Source organism: Bicyclus anynana, chromosome 15, assembly GCF_947172395.1.
Source record: "Bicyclus anynana chromosome 15, ilBicAnyn1.1, whole genome shotgun sequence".
Classification (NCBI taxonomy): domain Eukaryota; kingdom Metazoa; phylum Arthropoda; class Insecta; order Lepidoptera; family Nymphalidae; genus Bicyclus; species Bicyclus anynana.
Window position 1 is genome coordinate 9,390,950 of NC_069097.1, and position 15,306 is coordinate 9,406,255.

Sequence of the window (15,306 nt, forward strand, 5' to 3'; positions counted from 1 at the left end):
CAATATTTGTTCATTTAAAAGAAATTTCACGTTATTTTTGGTACACATACGAGACCAGGAAACCATAAAACAAAACGGAAACAAATATTGTTAAAGTATTTTAAGTTTAAAAATAAAAGGTGTTTCCAGAAAGCCGCCACCACCGATAAGTAATTTATTTTGCATGAAAACATTTTCTTGATCTAATACAACATTTTCTTGAAAATTATTCAACGAGTGGACCACAAGAAACACGATTTCTTACGTTTCTTCGGATTTTTTGTTTTCTTTTTTTTTATTTTCAACTGGCGAAAAATATTCAAATCATATGATTTTTCATACTTAGAAACATATATTAAAATAAACATAAACATGATTATATCTTGTACGTTCTATCGGTCAAGCTTAACAATGGAACATAGAGACGTAGAGGATTTTTATCAGAATTTTAAATAAAAAGAAGCATTTGTGTGTATTTTCGAAATATTATGTTCATATAATATAATCAACAACAATTTTTAAGAAATATTAAATAAAAATTAATGTGAAAATATGTACAAGAAATACACACTATTTACTTGTTCACCGGAGTGCAGGGTAATACGCTGTCGCTATTACTCCTATAATATATGGATGGCTTCTTTGTACCGAATAAACTTATTTAAAATTTATTTATATCTTATTTAAATTTAATCAAAATTAAAATAAATGGAACAATGGAACGTCAAAGAACGCCGTAGACTGCGCGATGGCGTCGAGCTACTCGCAATAAACCGTTTCTATTTTTCGCTAATGTCGCCGAAGGTCACTGCGATGCGCGCGCGCCGCCCGCCCTCCGAAAAACAAGTCTGTTACGAGTGCATTGACCCGGGCCCATTTGTATTTAAATTCCTTTTTAAATCAATAGAGAATTTTTGATCCAAGTTTATGTTTAGTTTTACTTTTCGTAAGTATTTAATTAAATCGTTAAAGAGCCTTTTCAACCGACGAAAGACAGAGAGAAGGTTAACAATTCGACGTGTATTCGTACCTATATATTTTTTTATGTATGAACACTTGTAACTTTTTATTCAGTGGTCCGATTTTGATATTTTTTTTTATCATTTTCTTTTAATTTTAGTGTCAAATTCAGTGTAGAAACCGTGTAAAATTATTAAGGTCTAAGGTCTTAATAATTAGATAAGTATCTGGAAAACCTACGTAAAAACATAAAATATAAGATTTTTACTTTATTTGAGAGTTTTAAGTTCAGAGGGCCTAGTGGCAGTTTGATACTGTTACTATCGCGTTAACGTAAACGCGAATTTCTAAGGAATTGAAACAGCGCCATCTAGTGGCACTACTGCACAACTGTTTCAATTCCACATAAATTCGCGTTTACGTCAACGCGATAGTAACAGTATGAAAATGTTGAAAACTCCCACTAGGCACGCATACCACGTCATAACGTTAACTAATATAATCTACGCTTGTTCACACTAACATTATTTAATTTTACATATGTTTTACTTAAAAATATAAATAACGTATGGCAGTCCTCATATCTTTATTATTTCGGAAGTACAGTTCAACAAAATCTTAAGCGGAAAATCCATTACACAAGTCAAATCACGCAACGTCACCCATATAGCTCATGTTGTCAGAGTAATATGGTTTCAACCATTCTAAAGCTATACAAATTATAACTCTAGAATGAACCCCAACTTTGTTTTAAATATCTTAGACATAAAATGGTCTAACGCTGTGAATTTACAAAGACAATATATTTATTTACGATCGACAACTGTATGCTACACCGAGGTATATGGAAAGGTACATTACTGTGGCCCATTTCACTAGTAATAGACTCCACGGGCCACATCGCATTCGAGGTATCGCGAGAAGGTAGAAATGGCGCATAAATCTCAGACGACATCCATTTATTGAGGCTCTAGGCTCGTACATTATGGGGTCGTGGTCAATAATTCAGGTTTAGTGTTAAGGGACATAATGATAGTTGAAGTTGTGTTGCCAGATTTAGCGTGTTAAATTTCGTAATAAATAATTGTAAATTAAAATAATCTTTGATTATGGTTTTCAAATCGATTCAAATAGAGACCATAGATTTAGTTGGATTGATTTAGAAGATTTAGTTAGTTACTCGTAGATGCTTATTGAAAGTTTTGTGGAAATACTGTGTACTTACTAAGATGTCCATGATGTAGTTTTTAAAATACCTATGTATTAAGTATATATAAGTCTTCAACACATAATAATCTTTCGCTAACTCTTATGAATTCATTATACCTACTACATTTCCGTTATACAACTTATGAGACTAAATTGGCTAATTAACATAAATTAAAGACAGGAAAATACTGTAGGAGATCTTTTAAAATGTCACGTATGCAGGTATGCTGTCTAGAGTAAGGATTTCTTTTGTTTCATTAGGTTTATGAAAATGTATACATTGTACGCTTTTATAAGCACATTGCAGAATGGAGTAGAGTGAAGTATTTCCAATTAAGTACCTATCTACTAGCGAACTACTACTTTTTCATAAATCCCGCGGGAACCGCAGCCTTTTCGAGAATGAAAAGCAGCCAAATTGTTAATCCAAAGTAAAATCTATTTCCATTCCAAATTTCAGCCAAATCGCTTCAGTAACTGCTGCGTAAAGGAGGAACAACCATACATATTTACACACACACACACACGCACAAACTTTCGCCTTTATGATGTGATATTTTTTACTTACATTGGAAGTCTGTTTTTTAGGTTTCCGAATGTTTGTTCGTACAAAACGAAACCTTTGTTTAAAGTACGGTTTCCATAAAAAAATATTGTACGTTGTATAAATAATATTAAGATAGTCAATCTATTCGGGGAAATCCGTTTAGATGTTAGTGGTAAGATTTTTAAGCCTTTATAGGCAAATATTTTATATTGGATAGAAGCAGGCGTTACTTTGCGGAAGTTCATCATGATTATATAATGATTTATTTATTTTGCTATCATCCGCGAAAATTCGGCGAACCCATGCGACAACGTCACCCAGGTCCGACAAAATACTCTCTACGTACGTTTCACCCCGAAACCGGAGCATCCTCAACAACAACGGAGCAACATCTCCTGAGGATGCTCCGGTTTCGGGGTGATACGTACGTAGAGAGTATTTTGTCGGACCTGGGTGACGTTGTCGCATGGGTTCGCCGAATTTTCGCGGATGATAGCAAAATAAATAAATCATTATATAAATATTTTATACTATTAGATTTGTCAATAACTGAGGCGAACAAAGATGGTTATTTGTTTTAATTTCGTTTATTCGTATAGTAAACGACGAAAGTTATATGGACGATACCTAAATATCGTCTACAATGTCGAGTTATGGGTTCAGGATGTGTAAAAACTAAAAATACCTAAATATATTATAATGTAAGTAAACACAATTGTGCATTTGTGCGTTCAGTGGAGTCGCTAAATTCGGATTATTTTTGCGGTGAATTTGTAGGCAGTTAACGTAACATATTTATAGGTAATATCTTAGTTTGTGTGTTGGTAATTAAGGTTAAGTCCCTTCAGTTTTACACATCAAAGCGATGTCTACAGGTTAAACACATACATATATAGATACATGACGTTACCACTATATCGAAAGCCAAACAGAGTTCCAAAAGTAGACAAATTACGAGTAGGTAGGTATAGTGATCAAGCAAAATAGTCCTCAATAATGCGGTTAGTAATAATTAACTTAAATATTACTTTAGTCATACATCATGTTTATTTTGTTCATACGCCTTGTTGCTAGCTAATGATAAGCTTGCACTTAGCGGCATCATACGAGTAAATATACTTACTCATATATCCTCGAAGTTTTTTGTAGGTTTTAAAATGGTTGTTAGATGACAACGTTATTTTTGCAGTGAAAACTTCATTACGCCAGCCACACACGTTCAAGTCATGTCTCATTTTGTGATTTTGTGATATTATCATCATTGTCCATCGCTACTACGAAAAAATTGCTTATTTGCATTATCGTCCAACTAGACAAAGAAGGTATTAAATTAGTAAGCATCTTAAATTCTTATTTATTAAGCTCCTGTCCCCTTGTTTTTAATCACTTCGCAAGTACCCAAAGTATAATCTGAATACATCTCAATAAAAAACTGTGAAAACACTTGTTAGTTACATACGAGTAACAACAATAATATTTTTAAGGGGAAGGCCTTGGAGTTTGAGGGGGAAAGGAGCAACGCACGCCAAGGCGATGTACCCTTGACAAAAACAAACCTAGTGCCATATATGTTGGACAGCAAGGAAGCATGGGCTAAGGGCGCGATAATGTTACACAATATTATGGGACGCTAATCGTGCGAAGCTTGATAGACTTCCTAAAGTAATGCACGTATACTGCGGTACCAGGAAGGCTGAAAGAGATGAATAGAAAAAAAGGGAAAGGCATAAAATATAAATTTCTTCAAAGAGAAATAGATTTCTTTCGAAGCCTCAATAATCCGTATCAAATCAATGTTTCCAACGAATTGATGCATGTACATATGCAATTGGTATACCTGGAGAAAGACCTATGACTTTGAACTCATCATATCAGCCGATGGACGTCCACTGCAGGACATAGGCCTTTTGTAGGGACTTCCAAACATCACGATACTGAGCCAACTGCATCCAGCGAATCCCTGCGACTCGCTTGATGTCGTCAGTCCACCTGGTGGGGGGTCGGCCAACACTGCGCTTACTAGTGCGGGGTCGCCATTCCAGCACTTTGGGACCCCAACGTCCATCGGCTCTTCGCACTATGTGCCCCGCCCATTGCCACTTCAGCTTCGCAACTCGTTGAGCTATGTCGGTGACTTTGGTTCTTCTGCGGATCTCCTCATTTCTGATTCGATCACGCAGAGATACTCCTAACATAGCTCGTTCCATCGCCCGCTGTGTGACTCTGAGCCTTCTTATGAGGCCCATAGTTAGCGACCAAGTCTCGGAACCATAGGTCATCACTGGCAACACGCACTGTTCGAAGACTTTTGTCTTCAGGCACTGAGGAACTTTGTATGGACCGAACAAATATAACTTTGAACTATGACCATGAAATTTGGATCAAACTGCCGCTTACGGTCTGCCGGTAAATCAATGATTAATGTTGTACTTCCTTATAACGGTATGTTACTAATATTAGAAACTGGTTTTGGTCTACGTAACGATATTTTTTTTAAAACTAGCAGAGACCTGCGGTTTCTCCTGCTTAGGTCCTGCTTCTGTACAATAATCGATTAATACCAGATGAAAGTTAAAGATCCTAATAATTGGTTAAATGTACTACTTACTTATCTGCGTTTATTTATGACGCTTATTCAGTCTATTATTGTTATATTTAGTGTACATATTGTCAGGGGCCTGATGAAAGAATGATTATTCTTTCATCCAGAAAATAATAGCTGCTTGTCCTGAAAATTGTAAACCTAATAACATGACCATCAGGCATTATATTGATTAACAAAATCTGCGTTAAGCGCAGTAATAGGGATGATGACAGTTTTTTAAATTGTATATAAATTAGGAGTATGCTAATAGTAAAGCAATTTTGTAAAAGTGACAGAGTATCTGCGATCATTGCTTTCGGAGCTACAGGGATTTAAAGGGTCAGATTTGCGGCGCTGCCGCGGATCCCTGAAAAACGCCCCATACAAAATGGTACGATTTAATGACATCGATTTAGATTTTAGAATCTTTTTTATTTTGCAAATATCCATACAATCTTTGCTTTTTATGTGATGACCTTATTTACCTGAATGTATTATAAAAATTAATATATTCCAACCTAGTCATCATCCCCATTGAAAGCTAAGAAATAAAAAATACTTTTCGTTTTAAGTTAAAGTGTCCAAGAGACCCGCATGGCTTAAGACGGCTTTGGCTTCAACCAAACAACCCTATCCCTAGTTATAAAGCCATTCTGGTATGCACGCAGACCGGTCTCACTGTACGAGTGACATTCCATACGCAAGTAGGGTCACCAGGTACCCAACTACCCAGTACTAGAAAACGAAACCAGTTAACACTTAACTGTTAAGTCGATGTGCATTCATCTAATTTGGAATTTTTGCGTCACTGGATTAAGTGTCACGTAGGATTTCTATCGTGGGGAGATGTTGGTCTAGCTAGGTTACATTTTTAGAAAACCTACCAAAAAATACAGAGCGAAAAATATCAGTCAACCAGGTTTTTTTTTCAGAACTTTGAAAAGTTTGGCCTTTACCTAATGTTTAGTGATGATACCAGTCTAAGATGGAAGAGAGCATTTTTTCTTACTTAGAAGAGGCACAAGTTTATTTTACACTTTTACTCCGATGATTTCTACGTTATATCATACTGGAACGATAAATCGCTTGGCAGTCTTTGCTGGTAGAAATGAAATGAAATGAAATAAAGAAGGTAGGGTGAGAACTGGCCATGGCCTACTACCAGAACGACCTAAGCAAATTTTGAAATTATAAAATCCTAAACTGGTCATAGCTGGAAATCGAACCCTGGACCTCTCTGTTGAGATTTGAGAACCACAGCACTACCTACTGCATAGATTTCTACTTAAAATTGAGAACCACCTCCTCTTTGAAGTCGGTTAAAATAGATGCTTTTAGATATTTTACTGTGTATAAACAAGAGAAAAAATAATTTGATGACAGGGAAACACACTAAGGATAAATCTCGGGAAACCCAGTCAATTGGTGAACCTATTCATTGCCCAATATAACGTTCGTTGTTTAATTCCTGTTTATTATTTTGGCGTTGTAATAACTACTTTATAATTATCGTAATTCAAGCGACAATGTAACAACAGTTTCACAAAGTCGGTGTAGGGTTTCCCTGTATAGGTCGCCATTGCCGGTCAATTATTCTTACGTTTCTGAACAAAACACGATCAATTATAGTCGTGGGTGCTACAGAAACGTGAGAATAATTAACCGTTTGTGGATAGCATTAGCTTGGCAACAGGCCTTAGGCTAATATGAGCCCCAAGAGATAACCAAATAATTTTGTCTACATATCGCTCACTCTTTTGTTCTATCGCAACGAAAGAGATAACATGCAATCGTTATCTCTTTTTAACCGCCTTCAAAAAGGAGGACGTTTTTGTTGCAGTGTGACGAAAGAGACAGCGATATTAAGTAGACAAACTTATCTCGTTATCTCCTAGTAGGCAAGGAGTTTGAATAACGTCAAACATAGTTAAGGTTTTTGGATTTTTGGAGTCTAGGCACAGAAAACATATGTACAAGATCTAGGCAAATAAGGTGTCCAGCTCGACCAAATTGAGAATTTTTGGGACAATTAATAAAACTGAATGTCCAAAACTTGCAAAACTCTTTTTTGTTTATCACGAGGCGTGAACCTCTGACTGATGGACTTTGGCATACTTTTTCAGATTCAACATGAAATTTTCTGTAACAATATGAGTGCCGTTTTTAAATTTTTTTTGTTTTTTTACCAAATTAGTTTTAAATATTTGTACTTATTTATTTACTTATTTGTTTATTATATCATGTTTCCTTGTTTTATGGTGTACAAATAAAGTGTACAGTGTACAGTCATGGTATTTTTTTTTATTTTTAAATATTATTTAAAAATAAATAAAAAAACATGTAAATAAAACTGAAGTGTCTTTCTGAGATTTCTAAAAATCTGTTTGTTTTTGCATAAAGTTATTACACGATACCTAAACACACACTAACATTTAAAACTTTTGTCTGTGTCTATCTGTTTTTTCCGGGTTAATCTTTGACGCAGCTAAACCAATTTTAATGGGACTTTCACTTGAAGATAGAAACATCTATGGTTCCCATTGTATTTAAGAAACACTGAAAGTCGCGGTGGTCCGCTCATATAAAATACGGTTTAAAACATTAAAGCTCAGAAGCTATGAAAACTGATATCTTACACGACTGGCCATTTAAATCATGAAACTATTACTGGAGTGATATTCAATGCCGTGTTGCAATCATAAAACGTATCGGTTCATTACATCGAAACACGGGGCATGTCTGGCGTTTATTTCTGGTACAGTGTTGTACTATTAAGTATTCTGTGGTACAGTTAAGGTACGGCAGTGATTTGCCGCGAACACAAGCTAGCATGTTTGTTGGGAATTGGACACAGGTAAAATATTTCGTCACAACATTCCTGACGTTGAAAGAACAAAAACAATTGGTCTACACGTCAATGGGGATGATGACTAGGTTTGAATATATTGATTTTTATGATACATTCGGGTAAATAATGTCAATGTTAACTAATTTATACATAAAAAGCAAAGATTAACTGGATATTTGCAAAATAAATAAGATTATAAAATTTCAACATCTACTAAAAATATTTTATCGTAATTAGATGAAAATTCATACAGTTTTAGCTTCCTTACATTAAATGTGACATTTTTTAATATGTGAACTATAAACATAAACGCAGAAATAACAAAGATATTAGTAATCTTGTTTAAACGCCCATACAAATCTAACGATCATTAATTCGTACTACGTCGTCATAAGTTCGTACCAAAAATATGGGGCGTTTTTCAGGGATCCGCGGCAGCGCCGCAAATCTAACCCTTTAAATCCCTGTAGCTCCGAAAGTAATGATCGCAGATACTCTGTTACTTTTACAAAATTGCTTTACTATTAGCGTACTCTTAATTTATATACAATTTAAAAAAACTGTCATCATCCCTATTAAGTTTTATTTCTAATTCTAAAATTATTTTTAGCCAACAATTTTTTATTCTAAATTCATGATTTTCGGGGATTTTCTAAACTACCTATAAATTTTATAGTGTTTCCTTTTGTGAATGCAATTTCATCTGACTTTAAGTGACTTTTTTCTGACTATCCCATCTCTGCATAGCTAAGCAGCGTTATCAACTTTATTAGAGTAGACGTCAAATCTTAATAGTACGTATAAGTAAGAGAAAATCTATTAATTATTGTTTATTTATCATTTTGAATTATCGATAGATTTTGAATCGCGACATGTTAATTGTTAACATTACACCATTATCTAATAACATTACCTGACGTTTTAAAAGTGTTTGTAAAGTAAGCATAATGAAATAAATATTTTTTGACTTGGAGTTTGATATACAATATTTCTAGCAGCGTCCTTTGTAAGTAAAAAAATATAATTTCAACCTGGGTGTTTGGAAAAGTGTTTATTAATGTTTATATATAAATAATAATTTATATATAAATAAATTATTAAATTAAAAAAATCGAGGTACCTTGAAAACTTTTCGCTTATAAGTTATTTATATTTGCAGGTATGTGCCTTACATTATAAATATTGGTAATCATAGGTGACGCCCTATTCAAACAGTGTTTGTTTGATTGTAAGAGTATTTGTGTTCTCGGGCAGATGTAGGTAAAAATTGTAAATCAATATTTTCTTACTATCACGCGGTACTGTGATGTCGAGTTGTGTATAGCCAAGTGGTACGTCGATTCTTTGTCTACGATCGCAAACGTTTCGAAAACTAAAAAAAAATATGGGAATGACAGATCTTGGTCACGTGACCCGTCGATAGCAAATGTCGTTGCCATACATTTTTCTAGTTTTCGAAGCATTAGCGATCGTAGAAAGAGAATGGACGTGTCACTTGGTTACAGGGGCTGTACTGGCACTTTACCACTGAAAGTTCTGTTATTGGAGTTGTTCGTCACAGCTGTTTTAGCTGTATCAACACATTTTTTGGTGTTCAGGTTTCACGTTTTAAGTCACGGTGCTCATATACCTGTAACGATGAAGCGATGGGTTGGAACACCGTGGGGTTTAAGCAATAAAAGAAGTAGATAGTATGTATATACGTTATACAGGGTGCTGGGGAATATTTCCCATAACTCTGGGGTTTTGTAAAATTAATATTGTCGGGGTAAATAATATTTCTTTTGTAAATAGATCTTGAAATGTGTCCCATAAACGCATCCTTATAATTATGACGTACCCAAGTTTTACGTATTTTAAAATGCAAGGATAGATATGCGTGTTACATGGATAGTCGGAATTATTTTAATTACTTTGTATGAAAACATAAAAGTTTTTATTTTTTTGTTTAAAAAATGTTAGTCATTCATTTCGGCTCCTTTAAGTGGACTCGTTAATACCTTGAAGTTAGGGGAAATACTCCCGAGCATCCTGTATGTATTTACAGTATTTTTTTATTCTTTACAAGTTAGCCCTTGAGTACCGGAACGCTAAATCGCTTGGCGGTACGTCTTTGCCGGTAGGGTGGTAACTAGCCACGGCGGAAGCCTCCCACCAGCCAGACCTAGACCAATTAAGAAAATCTCAATCGGCCCAGCCGGGGATCGAACCCAGGACCTCCGTCTTGTAAATCCACCGCGCATACCACTGCGCCACGGAGGCCGTCAAAAGTATACAGTATTTACCTTACGCAATCGCTCGTATGAAGTCTTAAACCATTTTAGCGCAAGGAGCTGTGAGTATTTTAGAGCTGTGAGTACGAATTTATGAATATAAAGAAAAAAATACTTATTCAAGAATGATAAGGCGATAAAAAGTTCTATAAAAAATATATAATTTTATAAAAACATTTTTTTTACGTACGATCGCAATAAAACAAAGCAATAATTAAAATAAATGATTATTTATTTTATTCATTTAAAAAAATTATTTTTTTACATCTCTATAGCGGGAAAATGAGTATGAGGGTCACTTGATGTAGGTGTTTTTTAATAGGGATAATAACAGTTTTTTAATGGTTTGATATATTTTTATTTTTATTTTTTTTTTCTTTTTTTTAGAATTAGGACTCAATTAGGAGTTTGCTAATAGTAAAACAATTTTCTATAGCTACAGGAATTTAATAGCTCAGATTTGCGGCACTGCCACGGATCTCTGAAACTCCCCATACAAAATGGCACGAAGTAATGACGTCGTTAATTCGCTGATCGTTAGCCTATTTGATATAAAGGAAATTTGATTTTGAAAAAAAAAATACATACAGCAAAAAACCTTTTAAAGCAGTTATAAAACACGTAATGCAGGTAGTTGAAATACAATCACGCTGGCGTCCCAAGTTTCACACGCTGTTGTAAAAAAAAATTTAGAAAAATGTCACGAAGTACTTTGTCCCACCTAATGGACCGGGTGCCCGTGATAGCCAGACATACTTTATTTCTTGTATCTGTACACTCTTATGTCTATAATTAATTTAAAAAAAACAAATAGTGTGCGTCTGACAGTAGTGATAAATTAAACCTGCTGCCATATGCGTGAGAGAAAGGGAAGTCAGATAGACTAGCGTCGTAACGTAACGTTACGAAACGGTTTACCCTCCCATGAGAAGTTATGACTTCAAAATACGCTTTCGAAGTGATAACTTATTGGACGGTAGAGGGTCTGGATCCTTGAAACCTATCAGTATCACCCTCCAAAACCACCACAATCCTAACTCCATAAAGCACACATGCTGAGTTGGATCCTTTTTTAAAGGTTGTGCTAAATATGACATAGTGGTGTTCTAATGTATTATTTTTTTACTTGATCTGGGTATCAGGCACTACAAAAGTGTTAAAGGGTGCAGCACAATTTATGAAATAAATGTTTTATTTCTTCTTTATTTATAATTGACTACCGTAAAAACCATAGGAGAATAGGCTGACCAATCTTCAGCCTTCTTAGAATGCAGTACGTCTGACCGCGCATTCTCTCTGTCTATAATACCGAGTTGGGCATTCCGTAGTCGCTATTGTATTCGGTATCGGTAACTAAGCCGGTCTTAGAAATTCTATGAATATGTTTAAAGATCGATATCCGGCCATACTTGCAGTAAACAGTTCATTCATCATCACTAACTTACCGACAGAACGGAATGCATTGATAATCTTTCTCAAAGTTTTCTCATGACGGCTTTTGTGGCACAGCTGACTGTGGCTTACTTTAAGACCACGGTCCAGGTATCGTTTCCTAGATCAGATCAATTTGGGTTTTGTTGTTATTTGTTATTTGTTATTTGTTGTTGTAAATAAAAAAATATTTTTTTTTATTAAAAATTGAATACAGCAAAAAAAATAGATAGTTTATTATGTTCAATTATCTATTTTCAGGACCGTGTATTGAATAGTTATAATAAAATGAAAAAAAATCACAGTTTTTTTATAAAAAAATATATAAAGCAATATTTTATCCTCTTCGATTCTCTATTCTCAGGGCCTCTTTCTTATTATCTTATTAAGCTATCCTATATATCTTACTAAGCCATCCTACAAGGAATCAGATGGGTATAAGCTTTTAAATTATTATTAATTGCTCCTGAAGTGGTTAGTCATGCCCAGTATTGGACTAAAGCTTTCTGTTTGAGAACCTCTGCTTGCTAGAAATGCCTGCAAGCAATCAATTCAAACGAGCTCCCATAGCGGCTAATGAAGTACTTATTCCGTGCTCACGAATTAATGAAATGAAATTAATGAAATTTGTTTTTAAATATTTTTTAATCGAGAATATTTTTTTCTTTTTAACGCGTCTTACACTAATAGTCTTCGTATATAAATTACGAGAAACCGAACAAGCAGATTACTTAATGTTTGGTTACTATTATTAAAACTGCATATCTTTATTCACATAAAACTAAATCTAATTCATTTAATTAATATTACACGTAATTTAATAATTCAATAAATTTATTTTAGACGTCTCTAGTTTCAAATATCTCAAACCTGGAATGGAAATTAGAAAAAGTTACATATATACATGATATTTTAGAAGAAGAAAAAGAATAGATACTTAGATGTATATATTTTTATTTATCTATTAGTACTCGTATTTGTATACATGAAAGTTATAACTAATATACCTACATATTCAGATTAACATAGTTGTTCTTAGAAACGGGAAAATTTATTTACCTACATTTTACCAGTTAATTATCTGAATAAATACCTTTATCATTTTCTAATTAATTACATTGCAATGTTAATAAATTGTGTTATTGTGCTCTGAGGAAATTTCCAAGATTATCAAAAATAAATATAATAATTTCTGATATAAAAGGCAACTTAGTAAGTAGGTCATTCAATATAAAATGATTACAATTTATTCAAAAAGCTTTCCTTGGCGATATTAAAAAGTTTAATATTGTTTTTATTTATGTAGTCAGTTACTTAATATATTTTTTATTACATAAAGTTGTACACACCACGCAAGGCCCCCTAGAGTTAATGTTTTGTTTAAGTGTGATTGCGTATATAAGTATACATATTACTTATTTAAAAATTATCAAATAGAAACCACGGGCAAACCACAAGCCTGTCTCATAAGTTTAAGGTTTTCGAAATACGCCAGCTTAAAGAAAAAAAAACGTAAAGTACAAGGGTATAAACAATGAAAATGCTTAGGAGTAATTATTGTTATATGAAAAGGAAATTACTCATATTTCTTTAATATGGATATAACAATAATAATAATCTTTTTAACATAAAAATGGAACCGACTTCAAAAGACGTATTTCAGTTATTTTGATTTTAACACAAAACTACTAAACCATTTTCTTGCAAATGACCAATCTGGAAGTATACTTTTTCAAACTAAAATCATTTTTTTATGAGGTAACAAACATACACGTCGAATTGTGAACCTCCTCCTTTTTTTGAAGTCGGTTAAAAAGTTTGTTGAGTAATAAAAAAAGTTTTTATGGTTTATAATTAATCGCAGTGTATTTTATTTGACTTTGATTCAGACTTTATTTTTAATTTTTGAGGATCACCGATATACTAAAAGGTTTTCCATGGAAATACTATTCAGATTTTACTCGCCTAGTTCGTAATCAATGGCCCATAGACATTGATAAGTTTTTTTAAATTGATAATATTGAAAAAGGCCTGAAATTATCAGATTATTTCCAGACGATGTGTTATTAAAAATGAATAAAATCAGACAGTTTAAGATATGAATTCATACATATTTTAAACATCTATCAATGAAAATATTACATACCAACTACGATTATTATTTGCGAACCGAATTCTATTTTTAGATATTTGCTTCCTGTTTCTAAAACAAGAAAGAATGGTACATTTATTTTAAAGTGTGCACTGTTGTTATAGGTACGAATTAGAAGGTTTAAGATTACTCATATTTTCCTGACTGCAGATTGGCATACTTATTATGGATCTGTCACCTGTAATAGCAAATCATTTAATGAAGGCTGAAAGTTTGCAGATCTACGATCCTAGGATAAAGGGTGCTCGAGAGTATTTTATAGGGTTATATCTTTAAGGAAAATTAATTAAAAATGTCTAAGGAACATGCGAGTATAGAATATTTCTTTGTAAATAGATCTTAAATTGTGTCCCTTACCTTGCATCATTATATTATGACCTACCCAAACTTATTTTTTGATAAATATCATGAAGTAGTTTACTAGTGAAATGCGGAGTGCCAGTTGAAACATCTCGTCGATATCGACAGTTTTACCACTACGATTACGTATTTTAAAATGCAAGGATCTTAGATAAAGGCGTGTGTTACATAGATAGTTAGAATTATTTAAATTACTTTGTATGAGAACATAAAAAGTATTTTTTAGTAATAAAAAATATGCAGTTTGGCTCCTATAAGTGGACAACACCTTGAAGTTATGGGAAATATTTCCGAGCACTCTGTATATGAAACTATTAGCAGACGCCTGGGACTACGTTCGCGTGAAATTCTGTTTATTGCAAATCCCACAGGAACTGTGTTTCTTTCCGGGATGAAAAGTATTCTATGTGTTAATCCAGATCCATTTCCATTGCAAATTTCATCCAAATCGGTTTGCAAGCCGCGTCGTAAAGGAGGGACAAACATACTTACACACACACAAACTTTTGCCTTTATAATAATTTGTGTGATAGGTAAGTACGGTTGCCTGCATTAACGGAGCTAGGACTGAGGTGGCTTTATAAGGTTTTATTCTGTTTTTTTCCTCAGAATATGCGAAATCATGTCCCTATAGTCGTCATTAGCTTCGTTCGTTCTATTGTCTAATTCGAAATTGCAACGTTCCTGTTCCTGAATTTTCGACAGTAGTTTCATTTTGAATGAGGGATTTTAAAAAAATATGTCAATTTCAAATTCAAAATTTATTTATTTCATTTATGCTTAGTTTACAAGCACTTTTGAAAAGAATGACCCGAAATGGAATATTGAACTTTTTGCATGAAAGTGTTTGTGAAAGTGAATAGTATTTTATTAGCTTGCTAGCCCCTGTTTTCATAAAAGCTCGACTCCTATCTTACCTTACCTAAGTGACGATGTAGTAAAGGTGGTAGCTAGTTTTGATAG

At 33.6% G+C, this 15,306-nt stretch overlaps 1 protein-coding gene across 2 annotated transcripts in view; it reads left to right on the plus strand.

Moving 5' to 3' along the window:
- The window catches only part of LOC112052138 (glycogen-binding subunit 76A), a 70,764-nt gene that overhangs the window by 29,823 nt on the left and 25,635 nt on the right, over positions 1–15,306 (plus strand). The window lies entirely within an intron of this gene.